The 16,407-nt window shown below is 46.6% G+C and overlaps 1 long non-coding RNA gene across 1 annotated transcript; it reads left to right on the forward strand.

Annotated features, from left to right (window-relative positions):
- Nucleotides 1-2,697: 2,697 nt before the first annotated feature.
- LOC120095180 (uncharacterized) lies at nt 2,698-16,130 on the forward strand. Its single transcript, XR_005490440.2, has 4 exons — nt 2,698-3,282; nt 7,203-7,333; nt 14,043-14,223; nt 14,575-16,130. It is a non-coding gene; the product is annotated as an uncharacterized LOC120095180 (long non-coding RNA).
- The last annotated feature ends 277 nt before the right edge of the window (nt 16,131-16,407 follow it).

Raw genomic sequence — 16,407 nt, forward strand, 5'->3', positions numbered from 1 at the left:
ACACACACACACACACACACACACACACACACACATTATATAATATATAATATATAATGAGTAAATGAAAATATATTCAAATAATAAACCAGGCATATTATACATGTCCTTAATCCCAGCACTTGGGAGGCAGAGGCATGAGGATCTATCTGAGCCTGAGGCCAGCCTGGTCTACAGAGTGGGTTTCAGGACAACCAGAGCTATATACAGTGAGACAGACCCTGTCTCACACAAACAAGCAAACAAAACTTAAATAAATAAAATATTCTTGGGGCTGGGGATTTAGCTCAGTGGTAGAGCGCTTACCTAGGAAGCGCAAGGCCCTGGATTCGGTCCCCAGCTCCGAAAAAAAGAACCAAAAAAAAATATATCTTGAAGTCATACTCTAGTAAATTAAAAATCAAAAGCATATGGTGAGTTTTTAAGTAAAAGTGACATGCACTGGCTTCAGGTATGAGAGCTGAGGAAGTTTGTGTCAAGTAACAGAAACATACTCAAATTAAAAATATCAGCTAGGTGTGTAATACTAACACTTGCTTTCAGATCCATCCAGGAGGCTTCAGGGGTGTCTGTGGGTTTGTTTCCAGAGAGGATTCACTGAGAGGGAAGACCCACCCTTCATGTCATGGACTGGGGTCCTGGACTGAATAAAAAGGAAAACGAGCTTGAGATAGCTCAACAGCTGCAGGATGTACCAGGTGATCAAGAGAATGGGAGCTGAGGTCCCCAGGGTTCACCTAAATGCTGGGTGAATGTGGCGGTCTGCCTGAAATTCCTTAGAAGGTAGAGACATGGGATCCTCAGAGCAAGCTCTCAATGGGATGCTAGCTACATCTCCAGATTCTGAGTTTGGATAAGAGACCCTGCCTCAAAGAGTGAGGTGGGTGAATGATTGAGGACAATCCTCTCTCTCTCTCTCTCTCTCTCTCTCTCTCTCTCTCTCTCTCTCTCTCTCTCTCTCTCTTTCTTTTAGAATTATTTACTTATTTACTGTAGCTATCTTTAGACACACCAGAAGATGGCACCGGATTCCACTACAGATAGTTGTGAGCAACCATGTGGGTACTGGGAATTGAACTCAGGACCTCCGGAAGAGCAGTCAGTGCTCTTAACCACTGAGCCATCTCCCCGGCCCCAGGACAATTCTCGACACGGACCTTGGACCTGCTGCGTCCTGTAAATGCGCCTACACAAGGCTCTTCACATACTCATCATCGAAAGCCTTTTTAAAACTTAGATTAAAAAGAAGAAAGTGCCTTAAGTAGTGGCACTCATCTCTCTGCTTCCTGACCGGAAGTACGAGTTGACCAGCCGCCGCAGCTTCCTGCCACCACCCCTTTCCGGTGACGGAGGGGCATAGCCTGGAATTGTGAGCAGGAGAAACCAGTCTGTCCTTAAATTGTCCTTCTCTAACATATTTCATAACGATGAGAAAAGTAACTAATGTGCCCACCCTTACAGTGACTCCTGCACAGTGGGAAATAAAAACATATTAAACATTACATAATATAGGTGTGGTGGTACGTGCATTTATTCCCAACACTCCCAAGGCAGAGGCAGAAAGATCTCTGTAAGTTCCTGGCCAACTCAGCTGAATTAGTGAGACCCCCCACCTCAAAAAAATTTTTTTCAAAGGCTGTTTTGTTTGTTTGTTTGTTTGTTTGTTTGTTTTGTTTTGTTTTGTTTTTGAGAGTGTTTCCCTATGTAGCCCTGACTGACCTGGAACTCTGTAGATCACAGCTGGCCTTGAACTGAGAGCTGAGCGATCAGCCTGCTTCTGCCTCTTGAGTGCTGGGATTAAAAGTGCATGCTACCGGGTTGGGGATTTAGCTCAGTGGTAGAGCGCTTGCCTAGCAAGCACAAGGCCCTGGGTTCGGTCCCCAGCTCCGGGAGAAAAAAAAAAAGTGCATGCTACCATGCTGAGGACCTGTCTATAAAACTGTCCCCATCTTCAAGGATATTGCAAGGTCACTCCTTTCCTCCAGGCATTTTTTGGAGTGGAGAGTCTTTGGCTGACAGCCATGGCTACTAATTAAATAAGACTGAGGCCTCCAGGTCTCTGGTAATGGTTTCCCTGGTTACAGTTGCTAGTTGGAAGTAGAAGGGAGGGTCACAGGATTATCTGCGGGGCTGCCACCATTGTGCCTTCTGTCCTTCCAGCTGCATGTGATTGTGGGAGATGCTAGCGTGCATAGGAAGTAGAAGGTTGGCTAGAAACGGGACTCCACAGTGTGGCTCCCACGAGGTCACCATCCACACTGGAGTGCAACTTTGTACTGATGTCATCCATTTCCTGTAAATAACCGCTCCCTTATGCTCTGTCTGTAAGTCCTCACAGCTCATTGGCTTGTTAGGTTGGGCTTTGGTGGGGTCATACTCAGGTCTGTCATTGGTGCTCTATCTGAGGTGAATAGACATTTGCTCACATCCTCCCAGAAGTTAACGAAGAGGCTTACCACGAAAACCGCCAAGTATCTGAAAGAAGCAATGAGAGCCTTTCAAGAGTTAAAGCGGTAACAAGAGTGGCAGAGGCGACAGACCAAACAGTGGTGCTAGGCAGAGGGTCCAAAATGAGTGCTGTTTTGTTTTGTTTTTTTTCCCCCTGCAGTTATTGGGTGGCTGGACAGAATTGGCAGGGTTGAAGGCCAATCAAGATGGACCCTTCTCTCATGATCAGCTTTGGATCCACTTCCCATTCCTCTGGAAACACTAGAAAGGGAAGAATCAGCTTTGTCCCCATTTGTAGCTTTTGTTTTCCTGTTAATTACTGTCTCCGGCCGCTTACTGCTTTTGTCTGCTAACCTAGGACTAGTCCTGGAAGCTTCTAGCTTCTACACAATCTAATCTAGGCTGAGAGACTTCTCTCTGCACAAACTGATTCAATCTGCTCGCTCTCTCTCTCTCTCTCTCTCTCTCTCTCTCTCTCTCTCTCTTTCTCTCTCCCTCCCCCCCCCTCTCCCCTCCCCCCCATATCGGCTTCTCAATTGCTCTGCTCTACCTCCGGCTCGTTCTGTCCTCACCTGTGTCTAGCTTGTTCTCTCTCTGCAGCTGTCTCTGTACAGCTGCCCCAGTAAAACTGTTTCTCTTTCTCCACACTGCCCTTTCTTCTTTTAGGTTGATGCCATTACGCAGGTGAAGGCGGACACAAGATAACACAAGGCCTGTCACTGGACAAGAAGGGAGGGAGTCGGGAACAGAAGGAGAGGGAGAAGTAGAAGAGAGAAGAAGCGACCTGGAGGCAGACGTAAACGATCCTCATCATGCGTCCCTGCATAGATACAGGTTGTTATGAATATTTCTTGAGGGATAGATTTCTATAGTTCGATTTATCTTATCTAGGTGGGCAGTTTATATCTTTTTTGATTGGTTGCGAGGTTATTGTGTGGATGTATTATGGATTGTGAATTTAACGTGTAAATCTGATTGTTGAGTTACAGTTTACTGAGTCATGATTTCACTGGGTAGTTGGGAGTTTATACCTTAATTACCAGGAGGCTGTTGTTGGGAGTGTGAGCAGAGTTCGTGGCAGGGAGCCACGGTAGGCCAGCCCACGCTGGACTTCTAGAGACCTGATTTTACTGGGTAGCTGGAACCAGAGAGGCTAGCAGAGAGCCACCAGGAGAGATACTAACCAGAGATTAAATGATGGTTAGTTCCATATGGCCTTCCGGTGCCAGAACTAACTCTTGGGACCAGTGTGGCAAGGTGCCATGCTGGAACAGCTTGCAGGTTGCCTGAGTCTGAGAGTACTTGGGGGCAGCATGGAGTCGATGAGATAAAAGTACCCCGCAGTGCCATGTGGCCCTATGGGTGCTAGCATGGGATAAAAGGTTTAGCGATTTTTTAATATGTACCACAATATTTAATTTTTATATTTACCTTAATAATTTAATATTTACCTTCTCCTGAGAGTTGGCAGATCCTGTTCTAGGAGATCTTTCTCTGATTCATCATGTTGTCTGCCACTCAGACATCGCTTTCAAATATGGCTGCTTCCCATTTTCTTCTACAAACTAACTTTACCTTCATTTCAAGGGATTAAATTTCAGGGCCTGTCTGTATTCCAGCCAGGAGTATTAAAGGTGTGTGCTAAGGGCTGGTCTATATCACAATTAGAAACAAGATTTTCAGTAAATAACACAATCTCGGGGTTCACAATGTGACCAAATATCCTGCATCCCTGACTTAAAATTTAAACCACCAAATAAAAGGAAGTGCAGGGCTGGAGAGATGGCTCAGCAGTTAAGAGCACTGACTGCTCTTCCAGAGGTCCTGAGTTCAAATCCCAGCAACCACATGGTGGCTCACAACCATCTGTAATGGGATCCGATGCCCTCTTCTAGTGTGTCTGAAGACAGCTACAGTGTACTCATATACAAAATAAATAAATAAATCTTAAAAAAAAAAAAAAAGGAAGTGCAAATCAGGACTCCACTGAGCCCCACTAAGTAAAGTTACTCCCTCCTAGAATGAAATCTGAACTCTTTCTTTGGCCTTGCCTGGAGACCTGGTGTTCTGATCTACCAGAACATTATATACCATTGTTCCTTTCCCTAATGTTAACACAACAGGAACTACCTGTCAATCACCTGGCTAGGAGACTCCCACACCACGGAGCTTGCTTCATCCGAAGACACGTTACAAAATGGAAAGAATAATTATTCCTTTTGTGATATCATGTACTCTTAGGTCTAGAAGCCTTCCCTCAAGGCAGATCTTCACTTATGCCTGTGCATTTTCCAACTTGTTTCTTTGTCTTTGTCTTGCATGGGGAAAGGTAGCCAACTTGCTTCAACCCATGTGTGAGGTCAGAGTCAGTTCTCTCCTTCCACCGTGTGGTTTCCAGAGACTGATCTCAGATCATCAGGCATAGGGCAAGTGCCTTTACCCCCTGAGCTATCTTGCGGGTCCCTCTTCTAAGTTTTAACTTTTCCTTTTTACTCCTGTCTCTTTGGGGGCCAGCCATAACCTAAACCCACTTGTCCAGACACCCCAGACTCTCTCTGAGCATCCCAGCACCCAATAGCAGCTGCTTACCAACCTCTGTTGCTGAACATGCCCGCTTTCCTGGATGTGGCTTTCCTGGATCCCACATCCGTAGGCCTTCTCTCTTCCTACCGAGCGCGCTCTTCCTCACAGTCACTAACTAAGGTTTATTTACTCTTTCCTGCCCTGTAGATTTTTCTCTCAAACGCTAATAAAACAAGCCTTCTGTTTCCTTCTAAATCTGCTTTAAAATTCTTTTATGAGCAAGACTAAGAACCTACCAACAGAAACTGCAATTCCTGGTTACAGCAGATAGTTAAGAATGTAGATTAGGGGCTGGAGAGATGGCGGTTAGTGGTTAAGAGCACTGACTGCTCTTCCAGAGGTCCTGAGTTAAAATCCCAGCAACCACACAGTGGGTCACAACCATCTGTAATGGGATCTGATGCCCTCTTCTGGTGTGTGTCTGAAGACAGCTACAGTGTACTTATATGTGATAAATAAATCTTAAGGGGAAAAAAAAGAAAGCATATAAGAATGCAGATTAGGGTTTGGGAGTGGGGATGGGGGACTGGTTCATTGGTTAAGAGCACATACTGCTCTTGTAGAGGACCTAGGCTTGAGTCCTAGCGTCCAATCACTTGTGACTCCAGCTCTAAAGACCTAGTGCCTCCTCTGGACTCCTTGGGTAACTACACAGACCTGCTTATACCTAGACACAGGCACACACACACACACACACACACACACACACACACACACACACACACGAATCCAGAGGCTGTTAAGATGTTAAGATGGCTTCCTGGTTAGAGCTTTTGTTGTTCCCACAGAGGACTCATCTTCATTCCTGAGTTATCAGTGCCTCAGAACTGTCTAGAACCCCAATCTAAGTTCTTCAGCATCAACTGTAACCAGAGAACTGGAGTTCCTTTTGATGGGTTCCTGGTCTTGCTACTGAAAGAATTTTAGATTCATTGGTGTTTGAGAGAAAAATCAACAGGGCAGGAAAGTGTAAACCTTAGTTATCGGCTGTGAGGAAGAGGGCGCTGGGTAGGAAGAGAGGAGCCCAGGCCTGTGGATGTGGGATCCAGGAAAGTGGGCATGTTGAGCAACAGAGGTTGGTAGGCAGGGGATCCAACACCCTCTTCTGACCTCCTCAGTCATACATGGGGTTCACATACATATATACAGGCAAGCAAAACCTGCCCACACCCATAAACATAAATAAATCTTTAAGAATATGGACAATACAACTGCACTTCAAGGTTGGGTATAGATTCTCTGGACAGTGAACATATCCAAGTGCCCAAGCTGGTTGTTCTACTGTTGAAATCACAAACAGAATGACACACACAGGAGCTCCCCTGCCTCATGTAGATGATCCTCACTGTCCTAAACCAGAAGATATCGCACAGAGGAAACGATGCCCTCAAAGAAATGAAAATATATAATGTTGGATTGAATTCAGCCTAAAATGGTCGAACCGAATAAAACTACTGTTCAAATCACAAAAGATGCAAAAAATAATTCGGGGTGACTCCTTCTTGGGAAGTCCATACTGACCCTTGAGGATGTCTAATCTTTTCTCCGAGACCCCGTGTTTAAATCCATGTCATTTCCCTAATAAATTCCACCAACCCTGCTTTGGAAATGACTCCTACAGGGTCCCAAGTAAAAGTGTTTGCTCTGCAAGCCCAATAACTTGAGCTCAACCCCCGGAGACCAGGTTAAAAGCCACCCTGTCCAGTTGTCTGGAGTTTACAGATGAGGGGTGGGGGATGGGGGGAGGCTGAGGTGCATATTTTACAAAAAGAAGCAGCCCTGGCCTCCAGGTTCTCCCAGCATCCCTTAGTCCCTACCTGGTATACCCTGCCCCCAACTGTGAATTTTCCAGCCCAGATGCTGTGCTACCCTTCCCCTGGAGGCTCTTCACTATGTAATGCAGACATTTTGGCCTCCTGGCCCTTCTCTCTCTTTTTCTGAGAGCATGCTTTCTCTTTCTCTTCCCCCTCCCCTTCCCACGGTGTCTTCCCTGATCTCGGGGCCAGTGAACTGGTCCAAGAGCAGCTTTCTATTGAACCTAAGTTTAATATAATCTGATCTGGTTTGAATGGATTCCTTTCACGGGTGGAGAAGTAACTTGTCACAAAGCAGGAAGGGACTGACGATCAACACACTGTGAGCAGTCTGCGTGTGCTTTTCTTGGGAACCAGGATGTCTTCAGCTGTGTGGTTATCAAGTAGTTGCAAAAGGCAAGCTGTCAGCCCAGCCTCAGAAACCTGGATGGTCAAATCACAAGACTTCGTTTTGACCGCGTGGGAGACAAACACCTCGGCTCACTATGGTAACTGTGTAGTCCTTTCTCACACTGGCTTTTGCAGTCAGCAAACACGCACCTAACTTTTGTAGTTTCTGCAATTAATAATAATATTTATGTTGGCTTTTGGCGTTCTCGAATGATTTACTAAGGAGGAAGTTGCTAAGTCTCAAACCCCAGATGAACTGCTGAAGTGCTTACTTAACATTGTCAGAGCAAAACGCTGGGCTAAACTTCTCCAGCCCAGGGGCTGGGCTGCTCTTCCCCTATCGGCCCTTCCTAACCGTTTTCATTACCTGGCCCTTTCATATATACTTTACCCTCCTGGCCTTGATCTAGGTCCTGGCTCCTCTCCCCTCCCATCTCTCCTTTCATGACCTGACTCAATCTACTCATGTCCAATTTAGACTCTCCCAGATGGCTCTATTTCTGGGTATGTTCTCCCTTTATCTACAATAAACTTTCTCTTCCACCACACCTAGGAGCAATCATGTTCTCTCTCTCTCTCTCTCTCTCTCTCTCTCTCTCTCTCTTTCTCTCTCTCTCTCTCTCTTTCAGAAGCTAGTTTCCATGGTGAGTTGGCAGAGTTTCACCTGAAGAAAATCTACAACCTCTAAGCAAAGGGCACAGCACGGAGCTAGGAAGTGGATACTGCAGCTTTAGACTAACTATAGCTATGTGTTTATGAAAATATGTTCAAACCTGAGCATGACAGGGGAAACCAGTCATCTCAGAACTCAAGAGACTGAGGGTGAGGATAGAAAGCAAACTTGAGGCTAGCTTAGGCTACATAGCAAGCCTTTAACATAAATAAACTAATTAATTTGGGATAACACCTAGTACAGTTATGATTGACTGATTAATTTTATTGACTGTGGTGTTAGAGCTCTAACCCCACTCCCAGCCGCTGTCACTTTTAATGAATTCTTAAGCATCTTTAAATGGTCTCAGCTTCAGTTCACAACTTGTCAAGCAGTGGGTTTGTTGTTGTTGCTTTGTTCATTTGTTAATTTTTGTTTTGAAAACAAAACAGCTCTGGCTACCCTAAAACTCGAGATGTAGACCGGGCTGGCCTTATACTCACAGTGATCTGCCTATCTCTACCTCCAGAATGTTGGGATTAAAGAGGTGAGCCACCATGCCCCTCTTGGTATGTGTGTGTCTGTGTCTGTGTGTGGTGTGCTACGGTGTGGTGTGTGTGTCTGTGTGTGGTTGTGGTGTGTGTGTGTATGTGGTATGGTGTGTGTGTATGTGTGTGGTGTGTGTGTCTGTGTGTGTAGTGTGTGTGGTGTGTGTGCTTCTGTGTGTGTATGTATATGGTGTGTGTGGTGTGTTTGTGTGTGTATGGTGTGTGTGTATGGTGTATGTGTGTGTGTGTGATGTGTGTGTGATGTGTGTGTATGTATATGGTGTGTGTGCTATGTGTTTGTGTGTGTATGGTGTGTGTGCTATGTGTTTGTGTGTGTGTATGGTGTGTGTGCTATGTGTTTGTGTGTGTGTATGTGTGTGGTGTGTGTGTATGTGTGTGGTGTGTGTGTATGTGTGTATAGTGTGTGTGGTGTGTGTGGTTCTGTGTGTGTATGTATATGGTGTGTGTGGTGTGTTTGTGTGTGTATGTGTGTGTGCTATGTGTTTGTGTGTGTGTTTATGGTGTGTGTGTATGGTGTGTGTGTGTGATGTGTGTGCTTCTGTGTGTATGTATATGGTGTGTGTGCTATGTGTGTGTGTGTATGGTGTGTATGTGTGACGTGTGTCTGTGTGTGTGTGAGATGTGTGTGTCTCTGTGTGTGTGTGTATGGTGTGTGTGCTATGTGTTTGTGTGTGTGTGTGTATGGTGTGTGTGTATGGTGTATATGTGTGTGTGTGATGTGTGTGCTTCTGTGTGTATGTATATGGTGTGTGTGCTATGTGTGTGTGTGTGTATGGTGTGTGTGTGTGACGTGTGTCTGTGTGTGTGTGAGATGTGTGTGTCTCTGTGTGTGTGTGTATGGTGTGTGTGCTATGTGTGTGTGTGTGTGTGTGTATGGTGTGTGTGTGTGACGTGTGTCTGTGTGTGTGTGAGATCTGTGTGTCTCTGTGTGTGTGTGTGTATGGTGTAATGTGTCTGCCAGCTTGTGTGCTCAGGTGCACCAGACACAGGGTGGGGCACACATACCATGCAAATGTGGGACATCAGAGGACAACTTTATGCAGTTGGTTCTCATTTTTCCCCTTTCCTACACGAGGTCCCAGGGGTCACTCTCAGGTCTGTGCTGCACCAAGGCCTTCACCCACAGAGCCATCTGGCCTGCCCTTTCGTTGTAATTGATTTTGGGAATTTTTCATTTTTGCAGAGTATTTCATCCCTGAGAAAGAGGAGGCCCTCCCATCTTCCCTTCTGCACAGCTGCTTTCTGCTGTGTTTTAAGGATTTGTGGGAGCCCCAGCCAAGCACTGCATCTTTAGGGTTTTTTCCCTTAGTGAGGAATTTAATCTGAAGAACTCATAGTTGGCTAATGGCTCCCAGCATTCACCTGGTTCTCAGTGTTGGGTCTCCGGCTGTCCAAAGAGCCAGAAATGAGCTCGTCCTGGATTCTGGTGGTTAGATAAAAGCCAGACTTCCTTCAGGACTTGTGAAGCCTGTTCCCATCTGCCCAAAGGAGTCATTCCCTTCTCTCTAGCAGAAGGGACCACCTACCTGGGCCACTTCAGCATATCGAAGGCCATGTGGCCCTGCTGATATCACAAATAAGTGTTAGACATCTCAGAGGCCAAGCCGGCATCTTGGCTCTTCTTACTTTTTCTACCCTAAGCTCCCTCTAGCTCATAGACTTCCCTCCCCTCAGCTAGTCACCCTTCTTATAACCTGCCTGGCCATTCCCACAATTCTCTCTGTTACTTCCTCTCTCTAGCTCTGCCCCATTCTCTATCTCTCTGTGTCCATTGTTCTCTCCCACTTCCCTAGTCCTGGCCATGTTCAGTCTACTTCTTTCTATGTCTGTCCTCTAGATTCTTCCAGATGCCTTTGACTGTTCTCCCCGCCCCCTCTCTCTTGTATCTATAATAAAAATCTTAACCATAGCCTGAAGTAGTCATGTCAGCAGTTTCTTTACTGCACCCTCTCACAGACAGCCACCCAGATTCTTTATAAGAACAAGCTGACAAGTGAACAAATTTCATAACATACAGAATCTCTCTAGCTGTTTTAGGGAGTAGAATTTTGTTCCTCGACATTCAACCTGTATTGTTTTGTTTCCTTTGAAACAGGGTTTCTCTAGCCCTCTAGCCGAAGCTGACCTCTAACCTATAGGTTAGGACACTGTCTCATATCATTTTAGATGCTTCCTCTAAGCTGATGTGAGACAGTGATTGAGGGTTTTTTTTTTATTTGTTTGTTTGTTTGTTTTGTTTTTGAAATCAGATTCTTTTGTGTAGCCCTGTTATCCTAGAATTTGCTTTGTAGAGGAGGCTGGCCTTGAACCCAGAGATCTGCCTGCCTCTGCCTCCCAAGTGCTGGGGTTAAAGGTTTGTGCCACCGCTGCCTTGTGGGAAAACTCTGCTAATTAAAGTAGAAGCCCACGGTGACCAGATAGCCTCTAGGCTTGGTGCAATATGGAAGGTTCCTTACTTTAGTAGATTTTCTTCCTTTTTTGACCTTGTCTGGGGTATTCTAAACCCCCATACTTTACCTGAGTAATGGCATGTAGCCTCAATTAGATTATAGGACCGATTTCTTTCTCCTGACAAAACCTGTTTAGCTAGCACCTGAGATTTCTGAAATGCTTCCCCATGCTAATGAGGCATTCTGATACCCTAAGCTCCCAGCCAATGACATTTGCCCATCCGTGATGTCCTTACCCTCAGTCCCCCAAAACTTTATAAGCCTTCAGTCACCTTGCACACCCACAGGGCTTCTGAATATCCTGCTGTATGTCTCTGCTTCCCCTCCACTTCCCTTGTAGACTCAGATCCATGAGAATGGGGAAACCCACACTGCTTGTCTTGGGAAGTGTAATCTTTTATTAAGTATGAATTACACATCTTAGCTCCGTAAATTGAAAAACAAAAGACACAAGAAAATGATTACTGCCTATTCATCAGTTACCAAGATAATTCTATTCCAAAGAGGAAGAGGGTGTTAAAACGGCCCAGAGTGGGGGCTGGGGATTTAGCTCAGTGGTAGAGCGCTTACCTAGGAAGCGCAAGGTCCCCAGCTCCAAAAAAAACCAAAAAAAAAAAAAAAAAAAAAAAAAAACGGCCCAGAGTGGACATGTTTTTGATCCTAGTACTGTGGAGGTCGAGGGGGGAAATCCCGAGTTCAAGGTCATCTTTTTGGCTACATATTGCATTCAAAGCCAACCTAGGCTACATGAAAATCCATCTCTGAGTCAGAAAGAAAGGAAGAAAAGGGGGAGGGAGGGGAAACTGAAAAGCTGGCAGGATATCTAGCAGGTCCAAATTTAAAGAAGCTTGCTGTTAGCGTTTCTCCTAGGTTTCACCTGGCAACAGCCAGGTAGGCTAGGTTTACTGTAAAGACGAATGTTTGACCCCTTGCTCCTTTATTCTTTCTGACTCTCTTCCTTCCCTGACCCCTTGCTCCCTCCCCCCACACCACCTCCACCCCCAACCCCCTGCCTCGGGTTCCTGGCTGGCTTTTTCTCTCTCTCTCCCCCACACCGGTCCCCTCCCCCCTCCTCTCTCTGTCCTTCTCCGTCTCTACTCCCTGCTCAACTCCCCTTCCCATGTCCTAAATAAACTCTATTCTGTATGGTGCCTCAGGGGGAAGGGATGTCTCAGCATGGGTTCACCTGAGGCCACCCTCTCACCTATCCATTCCTGGTTCTATTAAACATATTCCTGGCTCCTCCCCCTCCTCTTTTATAAAATGCAACACTTGCTACCCTGAACACGTGACTTTGACCCCCTGCAACTAACAAGGCAGAAGAAAAGTTGTCCTCTGACTTTCTGCATGCAAGCCTTGCAGACAAAAGCAGGCTTCAGTAATGTTCAACTTCACTGAAGGTAATTTGAGGTCATTTAAAGAAAAGTGAAGGTGTTCAAGGTCCAAGGGAGGAGAATGTAATGTTGCAGTGAAAGCCTTTGCCCAGGACATCTGTTTGGTTGCTGGTGTCAAATACATTACAGTTGCCGCTTCTCCAAGAAGTTAGGACTTTTGTATTTCCAGGGCCTAGTAAGATAACCAGCACATAGTAGGGACCATCCAATGTCTGGCTTTTTTTTTTTTTTTTAATTTTTTTTAAGTGAGTGTGTGAGAATGAGGCAGTGGGGGGAAGGGAGAGAGAGAGAGAGAGAGAGAGAGAGAGAGAGAGAGAGAGAGAGAGAGAAAGTGCCCCCAACACTTGTTAAATCAAATTCTAGTAAACAAGCAATCAAAACCCAAAGGACTGAGCTCCAATCCCATCAGCTTCTTCCAGCATGGTTCTCAGACAACCTCCTCCTCCCTCCATTTCCCCAGCTGTAAGATCTGGGTAGTATACTCTCCATGGCAGTTGTGAGGAAGGCTGCTGGGAGAATGCAGAACACATCCGGTACACCCTAAATTCATGCTGCCTAGGAGTAAACGAATCTTTCTTGGTCTCCCCTTTTCCTTCGCGGAGCTTTTCTGTCCCCTTTACAGAGACACAATCCTGGAGCACACTCCTAAGTGCTCCACAGGGTACAAGACGAATTAAACTTTTCCCACCTTCGGAGTCAAGGTCTCATTTAGCCCAGGCTGGCCTCAAACTCACAATGTAGCAAAAGATGACCTTGAGTCATCACAACAGACACACCACCACACTGGCTTTTGAAATGCGTGTAATAATTAATATATAGTCAGTTTAGTTCATAGGACAAAAATCTCTTCTTGGATTTTTGTTTTGTTTTGGGGGTTGTTTGTTTTTGTTTGTTTGTTTGTTTTTGAGGGGGAACTGTCCCGTTCCGGAAGTAGAAAGTCAGAGGTTAGAAGAGATGTTCCCCCCAGGACACACTGGCCAGCACTCTGTAGTCGAATCAGGAAAATATCAAGCTGCGTGGATTAAAATCGTAGATCTAAAGGTACAATTCTACCTCTTTATAAGTGAAGGGAAAACAAAGTTTGCCCCAAAATGTGCCAGCCTTAAATTCATTAGCATCATTCATGTTCGTTGAGCCTATTAAACTTGAGTTCCAGCTCCCACCTCCTCCCCCTCCTTCCCTTCTCCGTGCAGGAAGCAGGAAGCTAGAAAGAATATTGAAGGACCCAGGGGTTCCTGAAGCGCTTAGCAATGCACAACGGGACACGCAATATCTGCCTTCCCCCTCTCTCTCGCTGCATCCTTTGTGGGTCAAATGTGTGCTTTGAAAGCAAACAAAACAAAACAAAACAAAACAAAACAAAACAAAACAAAAACCAGGTGCCGGTGCATAGCCTGCAAGCGCTATACCACTGAGCAACTCCCTCAGGCCATTTGAAAGTTCTGAGCTTGGATGTCCATTAGTCTCAGGACTGTGGGCCTCTGCCTTCCAAGTTGTTAAGTAGTTGTGATTGGCTTTCTGAGTGTCAGGCAAGCACTTCACCAACTGAGCTGCATGCCCCTTAACTGCATTTGTATTTGAAAAAAAAAAAAATCAGAGAAATTAACCTGAGGGGTGGGGCGGGGGGCGGGTAACACACAAAACTGATTTCTAACTCACACACTTCATTTCTGGTCCTTCTGAATACTTTAAAACTTAAACGAATACGCCCAAGTACATTTTTTTTTTCATATTCATTATAGGCAACCTCTGAGCCTCTTCAGCGTTCAGTACAGTGCGGTGTGAGGTCCAGCGTCTTACTCCTGACCCGACGTTCTGAACTCTTTGGCTCTGAGAGGGCTGCTGTGAAACCCTTTGGAAAGGACTCAAGGATCCAGGCTCTGGCACTTGCCTAAGCTCACATCCTATGGGTCCCAGACTCAGGTAGGCGCCCGGTCCCCGCTCAGCGCGTTGGGGCTACAAGTTGGGTACTCGACGTCCCCAAGGCGCTACCCCATGCTCCGACTTGCCCCCCACCCCCACCCCGGGTTTGTTCCTGGCAGTCGAACAACCTCCAGGTCAGATTTTCCCTGGGAGAACCGGTTTCGGGTTTGAGCCGCCGCAGCGGTTGAGACAGGAGATGAGAGGGGGATGTCTAGCCAGGAGGACACGCGCAGTGCCGGGAGATCGTTGTCACCCGCGAAGACTCCCGGGGCTCCACGGGCCAGCAGCCCGCTGTCTGAGCACTGCCGGTTGCCGCCCTACACCTGTCCCTCCCCAACTCTTCGTGCCCAGGGACACTCACTACCTGGAAGTCATCGCAGCTCGCTCCAGCCACCTCAGCAGACTGCCCACCGCAGGTCGGGACGCGAGCCGGAATGAACTGCGAGTCCCAGGGGCCGCGCCCGCCTACATCTCACAGCCTCCGCCCCGGCGCTAGACCTTGCCTCGCGTCCAGTCTGTGCTCCAGTGTTTTTGTCTTTATTTGAGTTAGTCCATTGTGACTGTGCGGTGCCAGGAGCCTACGCCCCGGGTACTACATGGTTCCTTCAGTGACCACTGCTCCAGCTTTTCCTTCTAGACGAGTTACCATCAGGTCCTAACGCTTAATTTATTTGTAGAAACTATAACAGTCCCAACGACAGTTCTGAGGCTTGCTTTTCAGATGAGGAAAATCTAGGCAAGTTGGGGATAATCAAACACTAAGCAGCGTAACCCCATCTCAACCCACTTTGGTGCACTTTTTTGTCTCTTGGGCTCTGCTTAACCCCCGCCCCAGGTCAGCCCACTATATTTTTTTGGTGGGCAGATCTTTCCGGAGGGAGATAGAGTGGCTTCAGAGTTTAACCCAAACTTCAGGATGAACTGGCGCTAGATGAAGCAGGAGAAAGTATGATCCGGTGCCAGGGCTTTCCCCATCCCGGGCAAATGGCGTTACGCTCCATCTATTCTCGCTCCAGCGCGGTCCTCCCGGGCTTCAAGGCGGGTCCTACCACAGCCTGGGTAACCTGGGCACTCACTGCCAGAGTTCCGCAACCCGGCCCCTGTGCTTCTTTTCAAATTGGCTCTCTTTCTCTGCCTGCACGAGTCCTCAAGCTTTTCTGTGCACCCTAGAGAGAAACACAGTTTCGGAGCCCATTCCTAGATTTCCCTGTTCTCTCCGCCCCTGCTTGCCCTTCTTTAACAGCTCAAATTTCAGTTCCCTCTAATTCAGCCTTTGACCTTACTTTTCCCCCAACATCCACCGCAAATTGTCCAAGAAAATAAGGCTACATCCATAGGCCAGTCCCTCTTACAAGGACCTATCTGACCGCATGATGCCTTTTTGCTGGGACGTGGGAAGAAAGCGATTTTCACACGAAGCTGTTCCTTCCGCATTTGCTTTTGTGAAACCTTCGAAAGGTGTTGGGGGTGGTTTTCCGGGGGGGGGGCGGCTCTTCTCTAATGGGATTGTACTGTTTGTTCTGATCCTGCCAAATTGCGTGCATAAGGTTAGCTCCAGGTAGACAGAGGATCGCGTCCAATCGTCTGATTACACACTTTATACCTTGCTGTGTCCCCAAAAGAAAGTACGGTTAGAAACAAGTAATCGGGGGTTGGGGATTTAGCTCAGCGGTAGAGCGCTTGCCTAGCAAGCACAAGGCCCTGGGTTCGGTCCCCAGCTCCGAAAACAAGTAATCCTCACCGAGGCAGGAGGATCAGAATTCAAGGTCACCCTTAGTTACATTCGAGTTAGATGAATTTACAAACCCACAGAATGGTTATCTTTGCCAGTTGTACACCTGACTGGATTACCATAGAATATATAAGTAGCTAAAAAAGAAAGAATAAACCTATTTTTTCCAACTCCATCGTAAGTCCGGTCTCCCTTCCTCTTTTCTTTTCTTTCTTTTTTTTTTTTTTTTTTTTTTTTTTTTTTTTGTGTGTGTGTGGGGGGGGAGTAATGGGAAGGGGGTTGGGAAGGGAGTAGAGGCAGAAAAAGACAAAGAGAGACAAACACAGAGCAAACGAGCGAGCGAGCGAGCGAGCGAGAGAGCAAGAGAGAGAGAGAGAGAGAGAGAGAGAGAGAGAGAGAGAGAGAGAGAAAGAGAGAGAAAGGGAGGTAGGGAGAGGGAAACAGAGGCCAGA

The sequence above is a fragment of the Rattus norvegicus genome, chromosome 10 (assembly GCF_036323735.1).
Source record: "Rattus norvegicus strain BN/NHsdMcwi chromosome 10, GRCr8, whole genome shotgun sequence".
Taxonomy (NCBI): Eukaryota; Metazoa; Chordata; class Mammalia; order Rodentia; family Muridae; genus Rattus; species Rattus norvegicus.